Genomic DNA, 23,771 nt, shown 5'->3' on the forward strand with positions numbered 1-23,771 from the left:
CACTTTGGAACTAGTAAATTGCTTGAGCCACTACAGCAAAAGACAAGTGACTAAAATGAAAGATGTGTGACCTGCAGGGCCATCCACATGCACGGTGCATCTCACACGGGAACAGTAACCTGCACCTCGGCAGGTGCGGTAGCCCCTTCAGTGGTCCATCCACAGTTTACCAGCACCATTTGAGATGTCACAGGACATCACACCTGGATACCTCAAAAAAGCAGAAGCCCTTCTCAAAAGACCCATGCCGCATCTAGCACTGCACATGGCAGAAGGTTCAAATAAACCACGACATGAAAAGGCAATGAGATGGCATGAGTGTATGTGTTTAAACGAATGCATTACGCCACTAGTCGACACAGGCAAGGCAAGCAACAAGTAGGCATCTACCTGAGGCTGAATCACTCAGCTGAGTGACAGCTGACGACCAGACGAGGTAACTACCATCTCACTGCACTAGATGTCGAAATGCAGACAACTGAAGCCTACTCAGTCTACTGTCAAACCTGTCTTAGACAAACAAGTGATCATGGACCTTATTAAAACTAACAGGCATAATTACAGAAGCAAATAAACTCCCATGAGAAGCGCTGCAGACAGAAGCGCCACACCTAATGTATTTCCCAAAGACTGGCATTTTCTTAAGGAATGACAGAAAATGCAGGGGTTAGGGTGCTGATTATAATTTGCACATGCAAACGTATAGTGAGTGTAAAAACGTGTGACAGAAGGACCTTAGCAGAAAGCAGAGGATGCTGACAGGAAGGACTGTGCATAAGTCTTGCTCCTGTGGCAAGAGGAAGGCCGAAATGAAAATGCTGAGAAAGGAGCAACTCGGCCTGCGCTGTATCCCACTGCACACAGCGAAACTGAATCACCCCAGGGCATACACAAGAGATTTTCTTGCCTAGCAGAAAAATTATGGTCAGGTCCTGTGTACACTGAGCAGCCACCTGGGTGAAATGGAAACTTCACTTCTTACTGCGGATATGTAGCAGAGTTCCTAAGAAGAGAAACTTTATTAATATTCATCTTGAACCACAATGGAAAAAAGGATTGCTGTTCTCACAAAACAATCTTGCTGATACCAAAGATCACTGAAGCTGAAACAAAACAAAAAATCCAGACATCTGGGAATTCCTCAGAGAACACGGTCTGTGACCAGAGCAAACACCTCTTGGGGAAAGCGACTTGGCATGACGGCGGTTTGAGAAGCATAATTACAGAACTCCTGTTTGAAATGACGAGGGAGATCAATGAGATTATCAACTCAACGATTTCAATGCCAAAAGAAAACTAGAAGATAATGAAAGTCAATCTGTTGCATCAAAAACAGAGCCAGCCAGACATTTCAATGCTTTTCAACTTGTTTATAACCCAAGGCCCAAGGGGGAAAGATTAGGCTGTTTCACAGAAATGCCCACCATCTTACAAAGATAAACTCATGAGGAAGTTTATTTATCCAGTTTTATTGTTGCTGTCCAGAAAACAGAGAAAACGTGAAAAAAAAATAATAGGAAATTCCCAACAGCCAATACAAGTTAACCTAGTTCTCATGCTGCCACAAATTTTATGCCCAGAAAATAAATTGAACAAGACAGACAGAATATTGATTCAGATTCACAGCCATCAGTTCGAACCAGCCAAGATATCCCGAATTATTATGGAAAAGAAAATGTGAAACTTTCCTCCACCCAAACAGCAAGATGATCACCAGAGCCTTCTTTCTGGAAGGCCTTCCACATCCCAAACCCATCGTGGTTTGAGGTATATCCAAAAAAATAGCTCATAGATGCCTTACAGATCAGAGGCAGAACATCATATGTACTCCACAGTACTAGAGGGTCATATCCTTCTGTGTATGTCTAATGTAGCTGGGAGCAACCACTAATCCAAAAGACAAAAGCAGTACCATCATGACTCTTAACAATCATGGTACAGAAGTGACCTAAACTACCTAGGACTTCTTTGTCTAGGGAGATGCACGTTTTCAATCTGTGATAGTTTTTCCAAAGACAACCTCACTTGGTTCCACAGCCCTTGGAAAAGGGAGGGAGAGTAGTACAATCATCGTGAGAGACTACACAAACTAAGCTGGATTTCCAGGGCTACCTCAAAATTTGTCCATACAAAACACAGCAGAAAGCCTCAAGGATATGATAAATTAGTTTAGTTACTCTAGAAATTGTAAACACAGAAGCTGAGTTTCATGGAAAGAATTATTATAAGTTTCTGTTTGTTCGTTTTTTACTTTCTGAGATAGGTCATTCAAGTGAACCATTGATATATTCCACTGGGACTCAAAAAAAAGGATACACTGAAATGGTTATTGGTTGTACAGAGAGGTTGTCACACCATCTTACTGAAGTTGATGGGCAGGTAAACCACATTCGCCTTAGGTTAAACAAAAAGGAGTAGCTAAGCTTTTTCACGAAGGAAAATAGCTGAAAAGAAGGGCAGCCTAAGCCACTAGTTTAACAATCAATCATCAGCTTAAAAGTGCAGAAGGAGATTAAGTAAATGAAAAAAACATGACTCAGACTTGACATGCTGCCACTACAGAATTGTTCGCAAAGAGTAACTGGTTCCTTATTTGTAATATCAGAGTCTAAACTGAACTCCTTCAAATTTTCTAGCTTCTTTTAATTTCTCTGATTTTTATTTCTAAATGCTGTGTTTTTTCACTTTCTGCTAGCAACTAGTAGTTTTATTCCTACCATCTCAAATAAGCTTTGATTGACTTTAAATTACAAAATAGTCTTACTTGAAGATTATTCTAAGTAAAAGATCCCCGCGACTCTAATTTTGTTCTGAAGTATGCAAAAATTACTTCTCGAGTAAAAGCTTATTCCCTAACTACAAATTGCATATTATTAACGGAATTCAGAAAATGATCGAGGTTTTCCTTGGCTGCCTGTGACAAGCTATTACTCTGATCATTTCAAGTAACATAGCTTGGCGAAGCAGCAGAGACATGCCTTTTTCTTCACAAAAAGTTACAGCCCTTCCTACCAGCCCTCCTCAAAATGTAATCACTCCCCTGTAACAGCTCCAGGACCTTCAGAGAAGGATATTTCAAAGTGGCAGATGTTATGCTTTACTGTTGTAAGTAGATCAAATTCTGATTTATGAGACTTTTTTTAAATTCTCCAGGAGTGTACTGAAATGCCTAAAAAGAGCATTTCACAGCTAAAATGGTGAATTCCCACCTTTAAGTCTCATGCAGCTTCCCAGACACAGCTTGAGTGAAATTGCTATCTCCTGTTCATGAACCACTCCTGGAGCTCCCCCTTCATGCAGCTGTCCCATCAACATGTTTTGGGATGCTTGGATATAAGGTGATTTCAATATGCAGCTCCTAAGACTAGCTCCCTGCTCATAGTTGTAGCACATCTTGTCAGATCAGTTCTGCACTGAGTCCAGAGAAAGAGACGTCTTCCTATTTTACATGCAGCTCTCATCAGCTGGTGAATAAAGGCAAAATAATTACTGAGTATTGGATTGGCTGCACTACGTTCTCTGACTGAAGAAAAGCACAAGATGCAAGTTTTCAACTGGAGGAAATTAATGGTTCTGAGATGCTAAGTTTGGGGGCAAAGTCATGAACTGTTGCAAAACTGATGACACAAGCCTGGTTCAAAAACAATGAAAACAATGAAAGCGCAAAAATTAAGGAAGTGGACAAATCCTCCATAGCCAGTGGCGACTTGGTGACACTAACCCAAGGCTCCAGCAATCACGATGGGAAGAGAGACGCACCTGGAAGAGTCGCAGAAAAAGGCAAAGGGAACAAAGCTGAGTGCCCCCACCACTGGCAGCAAGCAGCTATCAATACACACTCTTCAAGCATCCTGAGAATGCAAAGAGTCATCAGCAACAACTCAGCACAGTACACAAGTACTGCAATGGCCTGTTGACTCCTTGTGGCAAAACCACGCTTTGGACAGAAATTAGGAAGTGGTGTGATGAAACATATTCTAACAAATTACTTATCTCCACAAGAAGGTGCAGATTACAGAAGATTTTGGCAATCCTGGAAGGGGAGAAAATCCTGGTGGTACAGTTATAAATCCTTTCAGTCGATGCAAGTTAGCAAAGGCAGAAAACACTGAAAAAAATGCTGCCTATAAGATCAGTGAGAAGCTAAACATTAAAAACTTGCTGAACACTGAGCACGCACATTCCAGCACAGCAGAGGCTACATGCATCTGGCAGGATGGCAAAAGGTTAATCTCTATAGTTGAATCAGCGAGGAGGATATTAAACTAACAACAAACAGCAGAAAAGAGGCCAGTGAAAAGAGATCTGGCTGAAATGGAGCACAGTGTGAGTACACAGAAACAGCACGACAAAAGCAGGAGACTTTTGCCTCCAACTACTTACGTACTAATGATTAGGAGTACCAAGTAGGATATATGGCATGACAGCAAATAAGAGATATCAGTCCATGTAGTTGCTGATTCAGAATAACTCGGCTTCCCCAGACTGAAGGGAGTTATAAGCTTAACTATTACAGAAAAAAAATACATGAACTGAAACAGTGAATTAAAATTTGGAAGTACTTTTACAGAAAGAGACAGAAATAAAACAAAGGACAGCCTTGGCTAAAAGTGCAACCTGATTCAGTGGTAACATGAAGAGATTCACAATAAAAGGTAACAGCACCTATAACTGAGTGACGACAGAAAAAGAAGTTTGCATATAGGAGGAATGCCTGAACTGCTAGCAACAGTATCCTGACTACATGGAGACAGACTGGACGGGCTTTGAGCTCCACTTCAAAGGAATGTCTTTCTCACCACTCACTATGTTTTCAAGACTCCTGGGCCATTAACTCCAGCAGGGTAAAGTTAGCTTTTGTGAATCTGGAATCACCCTAAATCAGGGTGAAAGAACAAACTTGCTTTTGAACTTCCAGGGAGCTAACACTCCTGTTCATTACTGAGCTAAGAATCCTGTTTCTTACCTTCAAAACCAAAATTAAATAAATCAAAAACTTCAAAAGGGAAGAAGGGCCCACTTTTCTAAGATCTCCCAGAGAACATGTGCTATTTGGATATATATATATATATATATATATATACATATATAGGCACATATATACATATATATGTGCCTAATGGAGTCTTGCCTCCTGTCAACAGGAATGCTCCTCATTAGCAAAGGGAAGGAGTGCTCCTAGCCCAAAAGCCGTCCAGCGTCTAGGCTGTGAGGTGTCAGAAGCAGAAGTCTCAGAGCCTGTACATCTCCCCAGCAGTGGAGCAGAGGTCTGCAATCCAACGCACTGGCAGAGACACACAAATCTGAAAAGCAGAGTGGGCCCTGGAACTAGCACTGCCTTGGCTGAACAAGTTAAACTGTAGAGTTCTGCCCTGAACTATCTTTCTGAGGACCTTTTGTGATAGTGAAACGAAGAGAAAAATGCACAAGCTGTACTAAAAAATTTGGCTGCCAAAACTGAAGATGTGAGGAAGCTGAGAAAGACCCGGGCCATTAGGCATATTAGTTTGATAGCAGCTGTGTCTCTCTTGCTCCTCATGACTATGAGGTGTCTGAGCAAAGGTAAACTGTGCAAGACAGTATTTGCAACAGCAGCAAAGGAAGTTATCGTGCAGTTTAATGGTCACATGAAAAAGGGCCTCCAAAGCACCTGCTCTGGTGAGTTCCCATTCACAGTAATTCCTAGAGCAGCCAGTTTCAGAAGAGCCCTGTATTACATACAATAGCTGGAGAAAACTGTTGGATTAGTTCTTCTCCAGGAACCTGGCAAATACCTACGGCTGCCTTCAAGTCCAAATCCAGAATGTCCTCATGAATGACAACTCCATCAGTCCATGGAAATGGGATCCACTCCTGGTATCTTCAATGACTTTTCACTTGTTTAATGCTTTGCCTTAGTGACGAAGGCTGTCCAGTTGAAGAAGGGTGAAGAAAAGACTGTGTGGGCCATCCTCCCGTTTGCAGAGGTCAAATCCCATATCTAACCCTATGGATTCACCTAAGAGAGAGTTTAGAGAAGTCCCTGAGGAAGCAGGGTGGGCTTTATCTGCCTCCTGATCCAGGACAACTTCTCATCCCCCTTCACGAAGGACAAACGGTCTCAATTGCAGTACAGAAGCTGAGAAACCACCTATTTCATGCAAGACCAGTAAGCATGCTGGACTGAGTTACAGACAAAAAGGGTTTTCATGAAAACCTCTCTGGAGTAATTTTTGGTATTCATCAAGATTTCCAGCCTTCCACAACAGTTACAAAAAGAGACGTCTCTTGGGTGTATACTCTTGAGGAAAATTACTCATTGGCAATGTCTTTTTGAGGAACATTGCCACCACAGATGGAAGATAGTTCAAAGCAGGCCAGTTTAAGTACTATCAGATACACAAGACTGAAACCAAAAGCAGAGGAAACATTTACCACATATGAGAAAGGAAAAACCCTGCAAGCTAGTATCCAGGACTGAAGGATGATCAGAAGGGGAAAAAAAAAATAGAACAAACAAAAATAGGTGATTTTTTAACAAGAACTTTTAGATTACTTCATGTTTTTATCCTGACATAGCCAGTGTTCCTATAGACTGTTACTTCAGTTCATTATTCGTCTCAGTACAACTGGATATGCTACAAACTGACCCAACATTGCCCTGTATCAACTCTGCAATTTCACCTTGGGAATAGCGTATCTCGATTTCTTCACTCCAAAACTTATCAGCTGTATGGATGCATCGTCTGGATGACACAGGAAGAGTTCTCTTTTCCAAAAAGTCAGATAAGCCAGCTGCTTATCTGATCAACTTCAGTTACTGACAACAAGCTGCATGTTTAGTGTACTGGAATTTCCTTATATTGTCTAACGCCACTTTTCTTAACTGAGTTTATTGTACGAGAAACTGGAAACCACAAGTGCATGACAGCTTCCAAAAAATAAGAAATTAGGAACAGCAATAATAATAAAACATAGGTTTCTCATCTTCTGAAGAGTCTTTCTTGTTCCCACAGGTGACCATTTTCACCGCAAGAAGCTTCCCTTGAAAATCCAGTCTCCTACCCTCAAAAACATTTCCTCCAGCCAGGAGACACACAGCAATAATTCCCTGTTCCTCAAAGCTGGCAAGCAGAGAAATTGGAAGCATGACCAATGTTAGCATGATCCTTTGGAGCTATTCAAGAGAAGATGAGACTGTAAACATATCCTTTGAGTGTGTGGTATTATTGTAAACATCTTTGTAAGCTGCCTTTTTCCAGAAACTAAGGATAGCAGGTTAACCCATACACACTGTAATACTTAGCCACCGGCTATTAGCAGGGACATCCCTGAACACCAACTGAAATCTCCACCTAAATGCTGACTTTTAATTAGTCTAACAAGAATCCCCCTCATCATTTCAATGGTGATTAAATTAGAAGATCATGGGGATACATAAACATACGGGAGCCACAAAATTAAACATTTTGTATGCAAAAAAATATTTACCAGAAAAAATAAGTTTCTGATTCTATTTAAGCATCAATAAATTTGTTACAGACCAGTCACATACTATACGGAAGCGTACTCGATTACACCAAAATAAAAGATGCAGTGTGACACAGGTGAGCACCCTATGGCCCTGGAGTGCAGATCTCACTACTGGGAAACATTCCAAACGCTGCCAGCTTAAAAACAAATAAAAAGGTGCTGCTGAGGTAAAGTACGAACCAACATTTAACAGCTACAGGCATACACGTGACTTTAGTGATACACTACTACAGATGGTTTTTGAAAATTCATTTTTAGAAGTTGTGACAAGCAATTTTTCTGTTCTAAATAGCTTCCAGAACAACGCATGACAAGCCACCTCTCAGATTTTTCCTGAACTCTTGATCTTTTAACACAAACATACTTTGGATAATGCTGATCATGACTGCTCCCTGACAATGAGCAGACCCGAGCGATCTCTAAGAGCAGAGCCCTTGGCTCACATTATACACTAAATGCTACACGCAGGTTCCGTTTCTTCTCTTCCCAGGGTTTGCCACAGGCTCCCACCAGCACTAACCCCCAGATTTACACCATCTATCCTCTTCACTCCCCCAGGCAAAATTGTCCACCCCGTTCTCCACCCTACCTGCTTCACTGCACCCTGGTCTTGTGCTTTATACACCCCTCAACCAAACCGACCCCCCCGCCTTATCCTTCTGAACTGCTGGTTGTAGGTACCAGGGGCACAGCAGCAGTCGATGAACAGCTAGTGGGTTAAAGAGGGGCAGCCAGGTCAGGACCCCCTCATGGGAGCTCCAACAGCCCCAATCCTTACAGGGTTGTATTCACAAGCCTAACACAGTCAAAGCAGCAGAGGGGATGGCTGAGAGGTGTGAGCACTTGAAGGGGTCTCCTTCCTGCATGGATTCTGGTAACAGTACCCAGAGCAGTTTTAAGAAAGCAACATCTTTCTTTGTTTCTCTTCCTCTTTTGGGAAGAGAGAGAAAAATCGGGAACTGTTGTGAGAAACAGAGGCTATAAAGTGATCCAAAGATCAGAAGTGCAACGCAATTCGTGCTGGCAAAAGGCAGGGCTAACTTATCTGACAGATCTCGCTGCTGATGAGAGGAAATCAATATAACCAAGAAAGGAAAAGTGAAGCCTTGCTAGCATATTAACAGAAGTCATGTTCTTAGAGTTATCCTAAAAAGTTGCAGGTTTGGGTCCTCCCCCACCACATTTGCGTGGCCCATGTGAAGAAGTAGATACCTCCGATGGGGTAAGGTCTGTGCAGATGGCTATGTGTATGTATGAAGTATACACAAAAAACTTAGCACTAGAAAACTGCCCACCTTGTAAGGCCTGCTTCCCTGTTGCATGATATTGTTACAGGACACATTTGGGGCTGAAGGCTCAGACATAACTGACCTGAGCGTTTCTCTCCTTTCCAAAGACTGTCAGATAATAGCCACGTACTTCAGGCAGGTCAAAGCAAACTATCTAGACAGAGCATGACAGGTGCAGCCTTCCAAGTGGCTGGGGAAGCAGCCTTGGAATCAGAGGACCTGCTCCGCCACGGCCGGTTGTCTAACCTTCCCAAGGTCACTCCTCGTGCCACTTGGCACATGGAACGCGCAGCATCCGATTCGCTTCCCACATGTACACCTACATCAGCCGGGATGTCTGTGGAGTCATGCTCATAACCCTCTGCAGCAGACTCAACCCCGGTATTTGCCTCCAAGGAAGGGGCTGATTGAGTTAATTGCTTATTTAAGCTTGGTCAGGTCATTAAAACACCTCTGACAAAGTTTTCCTGCAAGTAAAATTAGGAAGCTCTTTTGCAAACTACTTTCACAACTCGGGATGAAAGATTATTCAAATTCATTATTACTTTGACGTTATTCTTGGGGAACGAAGTAGCTCGAGCTGGCAATGAGGCATTTGAAGACTCTGGCCTCCGAAGTGCAGTCTGAGCTGAAACCAAACCGGATGACTTCGGCCAAAGCTGAACAACATCACTGAAAAGTTTTCTTTCAAGCAAAGAAAACCTGAATTGCACCTTCCCCTCAAAAACAACGACCAAGCAGCCGGTCGTAGTCCAGTTCCTAGTTGCCAGCAACAGGAATCTTAGCAAACACAGGCAGGAACAGAAATCTTCCTCTCCAGGAGTTTTTCTAGGGCAAAGCTAAGGTTCAGCGATTGGAAGTCAGTACTGGGAATCTTGTGCTGCTGCTGGCTTTTCAGCAAAGAGATTTCATTCAGAGAGCTGTCAGACCTGGCACTGTTTATAGGCAGCAATGTCACAACAAAACCTGTGCAGAACCTCCCTATATTTAGAAAATGGCTTAAATACATTAATATTATTACACGGGTGTCGATTCCTAACCCGGAGTTACTACACAGCTCGGGAAGGCTTTATGTCTGCACAGCTTGACGCCAGCAGTAATGTCAGTAAGACAGAGCAACGTATGCGGTACAACTCCACCTAGTTACACCAGAGCAATAGTCCTGCTTGTGCCTTACAACGCTGGGGCAATTCAGGCAGTTCTGTTCAACACAGTGAGCGGGGCAGAGAGAGGAGCCACGGCAGCGGTACTCCGTCTGCTCTTCTGTCTTAACGAACTTTTTTTTAGTACTGAAATAGTTGCACGGGGGACGCCCCGCATGCGGCCCAAGACGCTTGGCATCCTGAGAGCCAGCTTGCTGGCCACGAGGCAACACCGGGTGGATGCACTGCTGGGGAACTGTTGCTTGGGCACTGAGGACTTCGAGGGCCCTGAGCACGAGGGCTGTGGGACTCGTGCCCCCACTGCGCCCAGGCTGCCCCAGGAGGGCACGGCCGCTCCGTCCAGGCCTGGCTGCTGTCAGCACCAACTTTTTCCGACCGGAGACCTCAGTGCCAGCACGGCCGGCACCGCCTGCACGGCCTCGGCCTGCCTGACAGGCGCGGGGCTCCCCGGCCCCGAAGCCCCGAGCCTGGGGACCCCGGGGCACCCCGTGCCGCCGCCGCTCGGCGCTGGGCGCTGCCATCCATTTTGGGAGCGCGGCGCCGCGGGTCCCGCTGCCGAAGAAGTTTCGGACCGGGTCCGGAGCGCGGGGGCAGAGCCAGAGGAACGGGGCGAGGCGGCGGCCGGGCCGGGCCGGGCCGGGCCGGGCTCCGTGCCCTTCACACCGGGGGGATCCCCGTGACCCACCGCCGGGATCGGGGGGCGGGGGGGCCGGCGGCTGCCCGGGGCAGCTCGCACCCGGCTCTCGGGCAGGCCCGGCGGCCAAACGCAGCCCCCGCCGGGCCGAGCCGAGCCCCACCGCCCGGCCTTGGCAAAGCGGCGGCAGCCCGGCGGGGGCTCCCGCGGGGCCGCCACGGTTGGGGCGCCCACCTGCGAGCCCCCGGCCCCCCAGGGGCGGCGGCGGCGAGGGCCGCGGGGCGGATGGCGGAGTTGGTGCCTCCTCCTCCTCCTCCTCCTCCTCTGCCGCCGCCCCCCTCCTCCATCCCCGCCGTGGCGCAGCGGCGCTTTGCCGGCCTCGGAGCCCCCGCGCCGGGGAAGCGGGGAGGAGGAGGAGGAGGAGGAGGAGGAGGAGGAGGAAGGGGAGCGGGAAGGGGCCCCGGCCATCATGGCTGCAGCAGCCCCCTCCCCTCCCTCCCCTCCCTCCACGCCGGCCGGTTCCCGGCTGTCCCGTCCCGCGCCCCCCCACGGCAGCGCTGCCGGGGCTCGGGGCCGCCCCCGGGCCCGGTTACCTGCTTCCCGGGGACGCCTCGGGGACGCCTCCAACATCGGCAAACACTAAAGAGAACTGACCCCGCCGCCGCGGCGGCCGCCGCCGGCCCCAACCACTCCGCCCCCCCCCCCACGACACCCCTCCTCCTCCTCCTCTTCCTCCTCCTCTTCCTCCTCCTCCTCCTCCTCCCCGCCCCCCCCCCGGCCGCCGCCGCCCCCCTCCCGCCGCCTCCTCGCCCCCCGCCCCCGCCGCCTCCCGCGGGCTCCCCGCGCCGCCGCCCCGGCCCCGCTCCCCCCCTGCTCCGGCGCCGCGAATGGCCCCGTCCGCCTCCCTTCCCCGGCCCGGAGCGGCGGCGGCAGCGCCTCTAGCGGCGGCCGACAACGGGGCTCCGGAGCTCCGCAGCCCCCCGCGGCCCCCCCGAGCACCGCGGGGGCCGCCCCCGAGCCCCCCCCCCCCCCCCCCGTCTGCGGGGCCGCCGGGCCCCGGGAGGGAGCGAGGCCGAGAGGAAGGGCCCGGGCAGGGCAGCCCCGGTCCCGTTCCCATGCCCGGTCTTTAAACTTCGCAATATTTGGAGGGAGTCCCTGAAAAGCACCGGGTTTTACCACGCGGCTGTTAGCAGCCTTCTTAGCCTCGCTCGCCTGGCACAAGACGAGCCGCGAGGTTTTTATGCCGTTTTGGAAACAGCCTCGCGACGTTTTACCTGTTTTTTTCCTCCCGTTTTCTCTTTGCAGGGACCCGACCCCTACCGGCTGCTTGGTGGAAGTTGGTGTCTGCACCAGGAGCAGCTGCAGGCTCGCTGGGCGAGATCGAGCTCTAAAGAGCACAATAGCCAACCTTAATGCACGGGAAATGAAATTAACGGCTTGCAGCGATGCAGGGAGAGGTGAGCAAACAGAACACACCACAACAGAGACACTTTTTTTTTTTTTTTTTTACTTTTTAATTCGGTTTTACTCATCTCACTGTGCCTGTGCTGTGTAACACCACGCTGGTTTCAAACACGACTCCTCTCCCCTCAGAGGCACCAGTTTTGAGAAGAAGGCAAAAAGTCATAAGCACGACTCGTGTCAGCATTTTGGTTGTGTCAGATCCAGTCACGTCCCTGCCAGCAAGAGACGTGGCAGAGAGGAGGGCAGCTGCTGAACCTGCTGGGCCTTGCCCCACTGCGCTGTGGTGGGAGGCCGCAACCAGAGGCCGTGAGGTGCAGAGGTGGAAGCTCACACTGCACCACGCAAAGCCTCGGCCCCAGGTGGGATGTGCAACCTAAAAGAGGTTTCCAAACCCTTCAAAGTTGCCACAGCTAGGCTAGAGGAAGCCATGGCTCGGTTTCTGCTTCCAACCAACAGCAGTCCTATGACCATCTTTACCACTAAAAAGAATGAAAAACTAAAGTTTTTCATTTGTTTTTCAAGAAAAAGGGAAGACTTCTGAGTTAATCAGCAAATATCTAATTTGGGTTGTAAAAATCTACTTTCTTGATTGGCTCAAGTAATTATTTGTCCAGTAAGACAAGCTAAAAAATTTTAAACCTATGCCAAAACTAGCTAGAAGCATTAGAACTTGGAGCAATTAATTTAGCTGATTAGCAAGGCTGCAGTAACGAAACTATGTTTAAAATTACTAGCATTTTTTTGCGAAATTACCATCATTTTACTATGCAACTGTATTTTAATGATAGCTTTGAGAGTTAGAACATCAAATGTATCAAAACTGATTTACAAACTAACATACTTACTGAGGGTCAGAATGAATCCAAAGTTCACATTTCCTTCAGTGCCTGTTTATGTTATTCCGTGTGATTTTTTTTAAAAAAACAACTTGAAACCAAGCGGTGGACTGGTATGACAGCTGGGAGCAAGAAGGAACAAGATGTAGCCTGACTGGCTTCCCAAGCACTCACGGTATAATCGCATCCTAATGGCACATCCCCCAGATGTGCTTTGTATAAGTTTGTGTATTACAGACAATAATTTATACACCAAATACACATACTGACACTTAGTGACAGGACTGTGTTGTGAGTAACTAGGTGACAGCAAGGTTTTATTCACACTAACAGAACGCTACCATGACATAACTTCTTTAAATACACTTTGGGAACACAGCATTTGCTACGACAGTTTTATACATACCCTTTTTTCAGCTGGGGTAGCTTGTCATCCTTCCCTTCTTATTCCTCCCTTGTTTAGTTTTCTGAGATTCCCTACCCCTTATTTCATTTAAGAACTGAGCTCAGAAATACACAGTATGATACAATTTCTTATGTATTCTTCTAGTATAATGTACTAATGAGCAATAATGCAAATACTTTTCGTAATGCTGCTACAAAAGTTTTTGCACAAGCTCATTTAGAAGCTTAATCACGACAACCTATAAGCATTTTTTGTTTTAATTTATGGCAACTTCTTCTTTCTAGTTACTGTTAGTAATTTGAAGAACCCTACATTATAGCATGTACTTAGTGTACCCAGCATAAAAATGCATTCAGTGAATGTCAGCATCAGATTACAAGGGAAGGTTTCTGAACTTCCTGCAATCAATAGATACAATTCCAACAAGCCTCTAAAATCTCCAGTCTGTGCTACGATTTCAATGTTTAACGTAGTTTAAAAACACATCTTGAAATACTTATGAACTCATGCATCTCATATCTTAATATACGTTCTGTGCCACAAATGGTATATAGCTGAAAAAAAACAGTACAAAAAAAGACCACTTTATCCATAAACTTACCATCTTTTTATATTTTTAATACACAGATGAGTTCTGGATCTATTTTTTCCAGGTATAAAGTAAAGGATTACGTATTTATCATCGCTGAGATCCCATGATAGTTGTTCACATATGTAAAGTTCCAATCATGTAGGAGAAACTTACTAAACAGGAAAACACTATGTTGCATTACCAGTCATTGTTTAGATTTACTATACCATTATGAATGTTTTTTTCTTTTCCTTTCCAGTCAGTACCTCCAGTACAAACAGCTTAATAGAAGCCAAAATAATCTCACTTTTTGAAAGTAAGAGATGCATAGTTTGTATATACGTATCTGCTCTACTCCGTTCGTGTACAATGGGAGTGCCATGACTTGTGCAACATTTTACCTTCAGTAGGTAAATTCTGAATAGGCGTGATTAATTCAGTATGCTATTTGAAAACAAGAGGAAGAAGAAAAAAAAAAGAAAACCTAACAGCTATAAATGCCTGCACAAATGCCTAACTGGGGGAAAGGGTATAAACGTACTGTTTGGTCTGTAAACATGAGCAAAGGGTACTTGAGGACAGCTGGCCTTGTTATTTCTAAGCTCAGATTCAGAAAGAACAAATTGGCACTTTCAAACTGACTTGCAAAATAATTTTTTTTACTGATATTATTAGAATAGTGTGGGTTTTCTTTAAGTCATCAAGAAACAACTTTCTATCCCTCAATATAACCCTGGTGTGCCCAGAAAAGCCCACTCTTACAGTGATGCAGTTAACAAGGAGGAATTTGACAGAGCCACAGAAACAGGAGCCTGCTTTCAATCCATACATTAAAAACAGTAAAATTGGTTGGAAGGGACCTCTGGATGTCACCCGCCCTACAACCTCCTTACCCCCTCAAAGTAAAGATGCCTTTAAAGCTGGATCTAACTTTGAATTTAGCAGGTTTAGCTCAGGGTCTCATCCAGTTTAGTTCTGAAAATGTCCAAGGATGGATGGAGAATTTAAAACTCCTCCTGGCTACCTGTTCCAGGGTTTGATAAAAAGTTTATTTTAATTCTACTTTTAAAATGTACATTAATGAGCTTAGATTATATTTTGATACTGAAGTTAAGATAGTAATTAAGCTAATACAGAGTGCTCATAATATACCAATGGGATGTTGATAATGCTTTATATTAGTCAGAGTCATTTAACTGAATTATAGACTCATAATATCTTAGAAGAATGGGCCACTTGAATTTTTAAATATATTTTTTCCCAATAACTAAAACCTATTGGCACAGCAAAAGTCAAGCGTTTTAGATTCTATTTGATTAAAACCCAGTGTTATTAACAAACCTAAATCTAATCAAACTCTTGTTCTTGCCAGGTACAGGTGCAGGACTAACTACAAAAGCAGACCACCCTGAAAGTTGGAGCACAACGTATAAGTGACTAAAACCATTTATCATCTTGTGTAGTACACAGAATGAGAGACGTGAACAAAGCAAGATAGAGCTGTAAAATTTCCAAGTAAATATTATACAGAGCTTTCTCAGCTAACAGAAACCATTTATTCTCTATACTCCAGTAAAGACTCGTGAGCACCAAATTTTAACAACTCACATATTATCTTTCATGATTCACATCTAAAATGCAAGTTCCCTAAAGTAGATGAATCACATAATCACTTCCAAAATCAAAATGAAGTGAACTTGCGTTTGTCAGCATATATTCAGCTTTTTCCATGACTTCAAATTAACACTAGTACTCAGTACGCTGGGCAAGCACAAGGCCTTTATCTCCTTTAGCAAACATCATTACTCTAAAACACACCAACAAGGTGAATCCAACCAAACTGATTTGCTGATTTTGCAACTTGACATCAAAGTATGAAAATCAGTTCTTCGTTTGTTGGCCCAATGACCCAAATTCAGATTGCTGTGAAGGTAGAAATGTATTTCCCTGTAATTATTTGCTCCCGTTGCTCTCATACACCAGTGCTGTAAATAGTAAGGCCTTGCCCAAATAAAAACTTTACCCTTTTAATAATGCTAGTGAAATTTAAAAATTTTACTGGCAAATTATTTAGCACTTAGTAGTAATTGTACTTCCACATTAAGAAAATTTCACATTATTTATTATCCTATTCCATTTATCCAAAGCTGCATGAAAGCAAGGTCTAAATCTCTGCTTTGAACTTGTACATTTAATTTGTTTTGGGTTATAAAGACATGACTGCTTTTGTGTCAGCTATTTCCATCATCACGCATCTTCATAATTTATTTTCTACACAGAAAACTTTAAGAACCTAATGTACAGTCATCCCGCCTTCTTACAATTAGAATTTGTATTTCTTATGTTTTCCCAGATTTACAAAACTCTAGGTTTGGGTTATCCCTGTAAAACAAAGACTGTATAGCTTTAAAAAAACAGGTAATTCGAGCCAATTGGTTTTCCAAATTTCCTGACTACAGGCAACGAAGACAGATGTAACTACAGTTTGATGAATTACTGAGAATAATAGAGAACCACCAACCTGAAGATCATGGTGCATCAGTTTTCCATTACAAATCGCACAGCCAACTGTTTAGGAACTGCCCACTTCTGAGTTACAAGGCTTTGCTACTTTGTGAGAACACGTTAGCTTTACGCAGAATGAAGTATGGGAAAGTTGAAGCGTAACCACAGGCCAAAGCAGCAATAGATGCTATAAGATTAAATTCCTGTTTACAAGCTTTTTGTTTTGTATTACTGATAGCATTCTGACTATATAAAGAAGCCTTCAAACAAGTCCAGACGTGACGCTGTTTTTATTGACAGTGTTGCAAGAGAGCATCGTGCCCATCTTGAGATGCTTTGGATTCTGATTAGTGCCTCTCACCGCAGAGGCAGATCATAGCAGCATCCTTCAAACACTCACAAAGCTTCACCACCAGCAGCACTGATCTGTCCATACACCAGTGCCCATACCAGGCATGTTTATTGTGCTGGTGCCAGCATGTACCTAACCATACCTATTGACATCTTTGTAAGTCATAGACTTTAACAGACCAGGCCGCATTAAAAAAAAAAAAAAAAAAAAAAAAAAAGGAATCTGGCCTTTTTACATCTTGAAGTTCAGGCCAGGCCAGTGTTGCACGTGAAAATTAAGTATTTCATTCATTGCCAAACATATTCTTGTACTAGCAATAAATTTACCCGATACATTTAAGTAGATGGAAGAGATCACAGCTAGTCTGGACTGAATTATATCAGTAGAAAGGTGCTTTCCATGCTGCACAGTTTGTTTGCTTTTCCATCCAGCTATGTAAGGTGAACTAATACAAAATGTATTGCATACTACATTAACAATTTTAACTACCTTGCTATGGTATGGATTGTAAGACAAACAAAGCCTGACCATTCAAAAATACTCCTTTTATCACAAGACAGTGAATAAACTGCAGGAAACTGAAAAGGATTTGTATTTGCAAGTGACATTAAACCATTCTCTAGAATTAAAAAGAAATGACTTAAGGCAATTGGACAAGATTATAAAATTACACAGTAAGTTAAACCTACAGTAAATGAGTAGGTTTTAAAAAGACTTTTCTTGGAACAAGGACTATCTTAGTCATATATGAAGTCATGCAGTAAGCAGAAAAGAGAAAGAAATCCTCTGTACACAGCATTAAGGAGACATACAGGAAAAGGGTTGATATAAAGGGTTTATCACAGTCAGTAAGACAACAATAAAGCAAAGTTATTGGCTACATGCATTCATAACCGTAAAGTGATCTCATGAATGGAAAAAATAAATGCAAGGACAACAAGGAAGCATTGCAACTCAAATGATGTTTTGTTTTCAGTTGGTTATTGATACCTTTAGTTTTTCATTAATGCTACTTCCTGGCAGCATACACTAGCTTCAGTCTCAGATTGCCTATTTTTTCATTGTTGTTGCCTTTTTTTTTTTTTATGTTTGTTTTAAGGGACAGCTCTTAGAACAACTCAGTGCCTGCCACTTTTAGGGATGACAGCAACATACAGAGCTTCAAAACATGCCAAGCGTTACTGAATAAACAGTAATACATAAGTTAAAAATACAAAATCTAAGCATTTACACCTACATCACACATAATTTAACTACTCAGTTTCACCTACAAAGCAGCCATAACATGCCAGAATTTTGCCATACGTTATAGCAACTAATGCTGTAACTTCTCCAAAGGACAACACTGAATTAATACTATGACAATATGTTTTGAAAGACAGAATAATAGTATTTGTCACATAAAGTTGGTTAAAGCTGTTTGTCTTCAAAACATTTCTTAGCATGACATCTAAATCCTGTCAAAATTAAGTCTCCAATCCTCAGTAAAGGTTTTTTGGGGCTGCTAATAGAATTATAAGTTACATATCCATAAACTCCATAGCAATTTTTTTTTTAATTTTACGGAGTTTTGAGTACTGGCAGCAAGGAAACACAAATGTATGTCAGGCAAGAAGAGCTGGACTAAATTCTGTTGCTATATGAAGAAGTAATAACATTGACAGTAAATTTTGCAGCAGTTTAAACTTTAATATTATTTTTTCAATGAACAGACAGTGCAATATTCTCCCATTAATAAAAAAAATCTTACCGTGCACTGTCACCAAATCATCAGTTTGCAATTATGTGCTATCAGGGTAATGGCCATTTGTGGGTTATAGGAGTTCCACAATATATTAAAAATTGACATGAATGCATTAATTGGATGTTTCTATACTAAAATGCTGCTGTACAGCACTCAACTTAGCCAGACCTTTCTCTCCCATTAAATAATTTCTTTACCAAAAGTGGTTGTTCTGTGATTATTGAACCTAGCTGAATTTGACAATTTAAGCAAAAGTAAAATTCCACATAATTTGTGGAGTTCAGTGTTCACTTAACTAAATAGTACCAATCTACATAAGCAGCAATTAAAAATGCTTAAAAGGGAGCATCCATGCCTTCACGGCGGTTAGCAAAATCACCCCATGTCTGAAAATGTTTTCATCCTTCAAAGCCATATAAGACATACCATAAGCAATCTATAATGCACTGCATCTTTACAGATCAATAAACAGCATCCCAAGATTTTCAAATACTTTTTTTCCACTGCACATAGTTCACATTGAAATTAATTATATTATTGTTTATATATATACACACACAGTAGATAAAAGAAAAAAGTAAACAAAAGACAGCTTGTATAGTGAAAAACAAACTTAGAGGGAAGCAGCCCTTAAGTTTCTACTTCAAGACATAAGCTAGCAAACTCTTGCTTTCTTCAGATTCTTTTTGATGCATTATTTTTAAGAAAACAAAGAATGGAAATGTAGAAGTTGACAGAAAGCTGTACTTTCAAAGAAAATGAAAAGCCCATAATAAATATAGTAAAATAAAACATACATATCAAGATGGATATACACAAAAATCAACCCAGATTAATGCATGGCCTAAGCAAAACTTCTAAAGTATCTTCTAGCATGTGCCTGCACGTAAAACTATCGTGGAGATCAAAACAAGAAATAAAGTTCTAAGCTGGAAAGCAACCAAGTTCTCGCACAAACCATACAGCAAGATTCCTTTTCCAGAGGCCAAATTCAGTAACAACATTTTGTAAATGTAAGAAGGAAAAAATTAGGTAAATGCTTTGTATTGAGACAAACTCCTAAGAGCAACAGGACACTTGCTCCAAATCAAGCAAAGGTGTATAATGGCTTTCTATGCACTTCAAGGCAGTTATCTCACCACAAAACAGTATGGCTTATACAAAGATTAGCAGAAGTTTTCCCATTAAATCTTTAATTTACTCTAAAGAGAGCCCTCAGTCACTGAACCCTGTAGGGTTTGGCGATGCTCCAGGCTGGGCTGGCTGGCACAAAGCAACTCTTGTCATACTTACCAGGTACATCCACTACTGTATATAAAAAGTTTAGTAGAAATCATTCAGGAACATCTGAAGTATATTGCACGCTACCATCTCTAAGGTAAGGAAATTTGCTTTCTGGATAAAACAACAGTTCCCAAAGCACCCAAGTGGTAAACCTCTAAAATGTTCACTTTCAGAAAGTGTTGCACAAAAATGAGTTTAACAAAAATTACAAAGTAGCTGATGTAAACAGATATCTAGATGAGTGTAAAAACTCTTTCAAAGAAGAATTTGTGCAGTTCTCATGAAAAAGGATCACAAGCTTTTCTATATAGTATTTCCTACCAACACCTGGGATACCAGGAATACACTAGTAACGTCCGGATAATGATTTAGTCTACTCAAACAGACTAAATAAAGGAAGGAAGCAAACAGAACTTGCAGAATTACAAAAACACGTAGCAACATGCCACAATAGATCTATTTTTCATCTGCAAGACTTCAAAATCTCTCTCTTGTCTAGCACAGCATGAAATTTCTTTGGGTCAAAGTTTGCTAGGATTTCTGGAGAAATTATTGCAAAGGCAAAAAGAAACCTATTACTTCAGCTCACATAGAAGGTTATCCATCCTTTGAGTCACGGTTTTTCTTGGAACAATGGTTTTGCTTAGTTGAGCATATCCTGGCAAACTCTGATATGGTTTTCCAACACCAATTTGTTTGACCTCAATCAATAGTTAAAAATCTCTGGCCTTTCCTTCAGTTGCATCATTATCACAGTTGCCTTGCATCTGCCCTCTTCCACTTTCAAAGAGCTTCATTAGATGAGGTTTACAGCTTGGTGCAATTACTGACATCCTCTTCAAAAAAACCCTATACCACCACCAGCCACCACTAATTCTCTGCGAATATTTAGAAATCCATCAAAATTGATCTTCAAGAACTGGTTCTTCCACCCCCTCATTAATCCTTCCCAACCTCCTTTGCAAGTATGGCTTCTTTCCACATGGCATCCCCAATCTTAGCTAATCAATACAACTCACAGGAGTATTTGGAGATCATTAACAATACAGGATTGTCTGGACTATTACTTAAAGACACCAAAGCCATCCATTACCCAGCACGATGCTTAAGATGGGAATTGCTGCTTAGGGCACATGATAACACACAGATAAACTGACTAAAAAAGAGTCCAGAACTTGGTGTGAAACAACTCACATTAGTGCAAGATGCCCCCAACTTCTTTTTTCCCTGTAAATTCAAATAGTGTTGCAAACCAAGACCTCAGGTTAGATATGCTCTAAATCATTCTTACAGGTCTTCGGCTCATTTGCCTACTGATGTGTACTTCCTATACTACTACTATCAAAATACTAATCTTCAATAAGTTACCTACATCCAACGAAAAGGTGTGCCTTATCTCCTGCACATGAAATACAGGTATCAATTTTTTTCTGTAGACATATAAATAGTTTAGAGGGAAAGAGACGGGAGGGCTCTTCCTGTGCAAGAAATGAGAGTTCACTCCGTTCTCCCTTCACCAGTCACAACGACAGCTGTCATTCTTTGCTGACCCTTACACTTTTTATTAACCTGGAATAAATAATACAGATGAAAACCAGCACATTCCGTCGGCCTTTTGAACATGACCTTCAGAAGAAGGGGTGAAATGAGGAACAGCATGGATTCATCTTGAAAACCACCTACCTCAGTGCAAGAGTGCTGTCCTCCAGTACAAATATGGCAAGCTGCTGACCATGCCTCATAGCATTAGCTCCCTCAGCCCTTTGGGCTAACGGTTCTACCTAATCCAATGACAATAAGCTGAACACAATTATGCTTTCCTTTTCTAAAAAACACGTCTGAAATAAAAGCAAGTGTAAAGATACAAATCATGGATCAAGAGTTGAGACAATCACAAGCCAAAACATGAGCTTTCAAGTATTCTGGAATGGATCTGTGGCAGAACAGCGCTAAGGAATTAAAAAAACAACACAGTAATAATAAAAAAAAAAATAAAATTAAAAAAAAAAAAAGGATATCCACAGCAATCAATGCTAGCAGCCTTGGTATCAAAAAAGAAAAAAAAAAAAAAATGGTCCTGGGCACAGATACTCAAGACATCTAAACGGAGAGGTAGTAAGGTAATAGACAACTTGAAAGCTCTGGAATGCCTTTAGGGTTTTTACTATGACACAGAGTTAAAACAGATAGAAGGAATATTCTCCACCAAAGATGGCCATAGTCCAGACCTCCAGCTCTCAGGATTCTCAGAGCACATAACTCAGCTTCTGCATAAAACAAAGCTTCTAGTACTTTACACTACGCAGAAAAGTCTAAAGATATGAATCAGATTTCAGTCATTACCTCCCAATCCCCAGCTGCACAGTCCTTTCAGTTTCTTGTACTAGCTCCAAAACTCTTGATCATGCATTAAACTGATTCAATTTGCTGAAAAGAAAGATTTTCACTTTTTCTTCTCAGCTCAGTTACATACTTGTTTAACATCTACCAAATCATCTAAGTGCAACACGGACAAAGCTAGGTGCAAGGCAGAATGTGAAGCATGAAGCTGGAAAGGAAAGAGGAGCACAAATTCTTCCTTTTCAGTAGCAGTAAACAGACACCGAATGGCTGTAACCCTGCTCTTTTTGTCTGTAAGGATGTAATACTATGCTCTGGACAACTGCATTAACATCCTCCAGATAATATTGTAGTGCCCAGAACATTCATCTGAACAGATTTAACCCTGACCTGCTTGGCAGAACGCACTCCAAACAGATCTAACAAACATGCTCCCAGCTGCTGAAGAAATGACACAAGTTTAAAGGTCCTACCGTGGAGCTTTTAAAACAAGAAAACATACCAGCGCAAGTCAAGCAACCATCGTCAGTGTTACAAAACTGCTTAAAAACCCTCAAACACTAATTTTAAAAAGTAGTTAAAACCTGGGGAAAAAAATATGGCAAGTGAATAAAATATCCTGCATTGTTTTTAATCAGTAAAATTAAATATGGGTGGCTAAATATTTTCAATTTTTTATTTCTGAATTATGTTTTAATATATTAAAAGAAAGGCTCATATTTCTACTCTTCTGAATCTTTGAAAGTATTTATGAGCCTGATGGTCTGGAAAGTTTGTATATGTCCTGGAAAAGATAGGCCAACAAGTACCTGCATTATAAACCAAAACCCAGATCAATCTTCCCATCCCTCTAGGTAGCTGCACCTGAAGATGGAATATCAATCACTACAGCAGTTTCATTTTCCTTATTCAGTTCAACACTCAACTGTTCAGGTACTGCTGCTTTTGAGACCAAATCCAATCTGGAACAAGTAATTTGGATTGAAACCAACCGTTGTTTTTTTTTTAAAAAGAAAGTTTGAACAAACTTAATTCTTTAGAATCACCAGAATTCACGAGGCTTCACTGCAAGTGTGCAGCACAACATAATTCTGAACTGCTTTACCAAGGATACAAGAAACTATATACTACCTTTCCCCTAGCAAAGTTAGGTATTACGTAGCTGCACTATCCCAAAACTTTGGATATCAACAAGACATAATTTTAAAAACATGAATGCTACAGGTGCCCCCCCCTCTCTTTTTTAAATTTTAATAAACTTTTACATACAAAAAAAAAACAGCAAAAATTGGACAAGAAAGTCTTATTATATTTAAACTTTTCATGACAACCATTTGTCTAATCTGTTCTTTAAAGTTTACTGGCATAGGAAATGTATGGTCTCTTTAGATTTTATCTTTAAAGCCTTAGATGTTAACTATGCTTGGCCAGACTTTCAAATAAAGTAATAACTAAAAATCTAACATCCAGAAGAGTATACTGCAACACACAATCATTAAAACCTTATTTTTCTCCCAAAAATATTTTTTTCAGGTATCAAGGTGGTGTCTTTTTCCAAAACATATCTTGAAAAAAAAAAAAACAACATTCCAAACTGAAAGCAATTATTGACATAAGGAAGAAGGTTTACTACCTGGTAATTTAGTACATCTTAAAGTGTGTTTTTTTTTT

The 23,771-nt window shown here is 42.1% G+C and overlaps 1 protein-coding gene and 1 long non-coding RNA gene across 5 annotated transcripts in view; one reads left to right on the forward strand and one right to left on the reverse strand.

The window, feature by feature from the left end:
* Positions 1-23,771, reverse strand: part of STAU2 (staufen double-stranded RNA binding protein 2) — a 183,635-nt gene that overhangs the window by 156,946 nt on the left and 2,918 nt on the right. The window contains exons 2-3 of one of the 3 annotated variants that reach the window (XM_040546028.1): positions 22,824-22,827; positions 11,192-11,256 (exon numbers count right to left, since the gene is read on the reverse strand). The gene's annotated coding sequence lies outside the window, so the exon portion shown is untranslated. Of the gene's footprint in view, positions 1-11,191; positions 11,325-22,823; positions 22,828-23,771 lie in introns of those variants that run through there. The other 2 variants (XM_040546027.1, XM_040546029.1) reach the window with 2 other exon arrangements.
* LOC121064462 lies at positions 11,681-16,650 on the forward strand. 2 transcript variants are annotated; one of them, XR_005816511.1, is made up of 3 exons: positions 11,681-12,055; positions 15,248-16,207; positions 16,335-16,650. It is a non-coding gene; the product is annotated as an uncharacterized LOC121064462 (long non-coding RNA). The 2 variants fall into 2 exon arrangements; XR_005816510.1 differs by having other exon boundaries at positions 15,248-16,650.

The sequence above is a fragment of the Cygnus olor genome, chromosome 2, assembly GCF_009769625.2.
Source record: "Cygnus olor isolate bCygOlo1 chromosome 2, bCygOlo1.pri.v2, whole genome shotgun sequence".
Lineage (NCBI taxonomy): Eukaryota > Metazoa > Chordata > Aves > Anseriformes > Anatidae > Cygnus > Cygnus olor.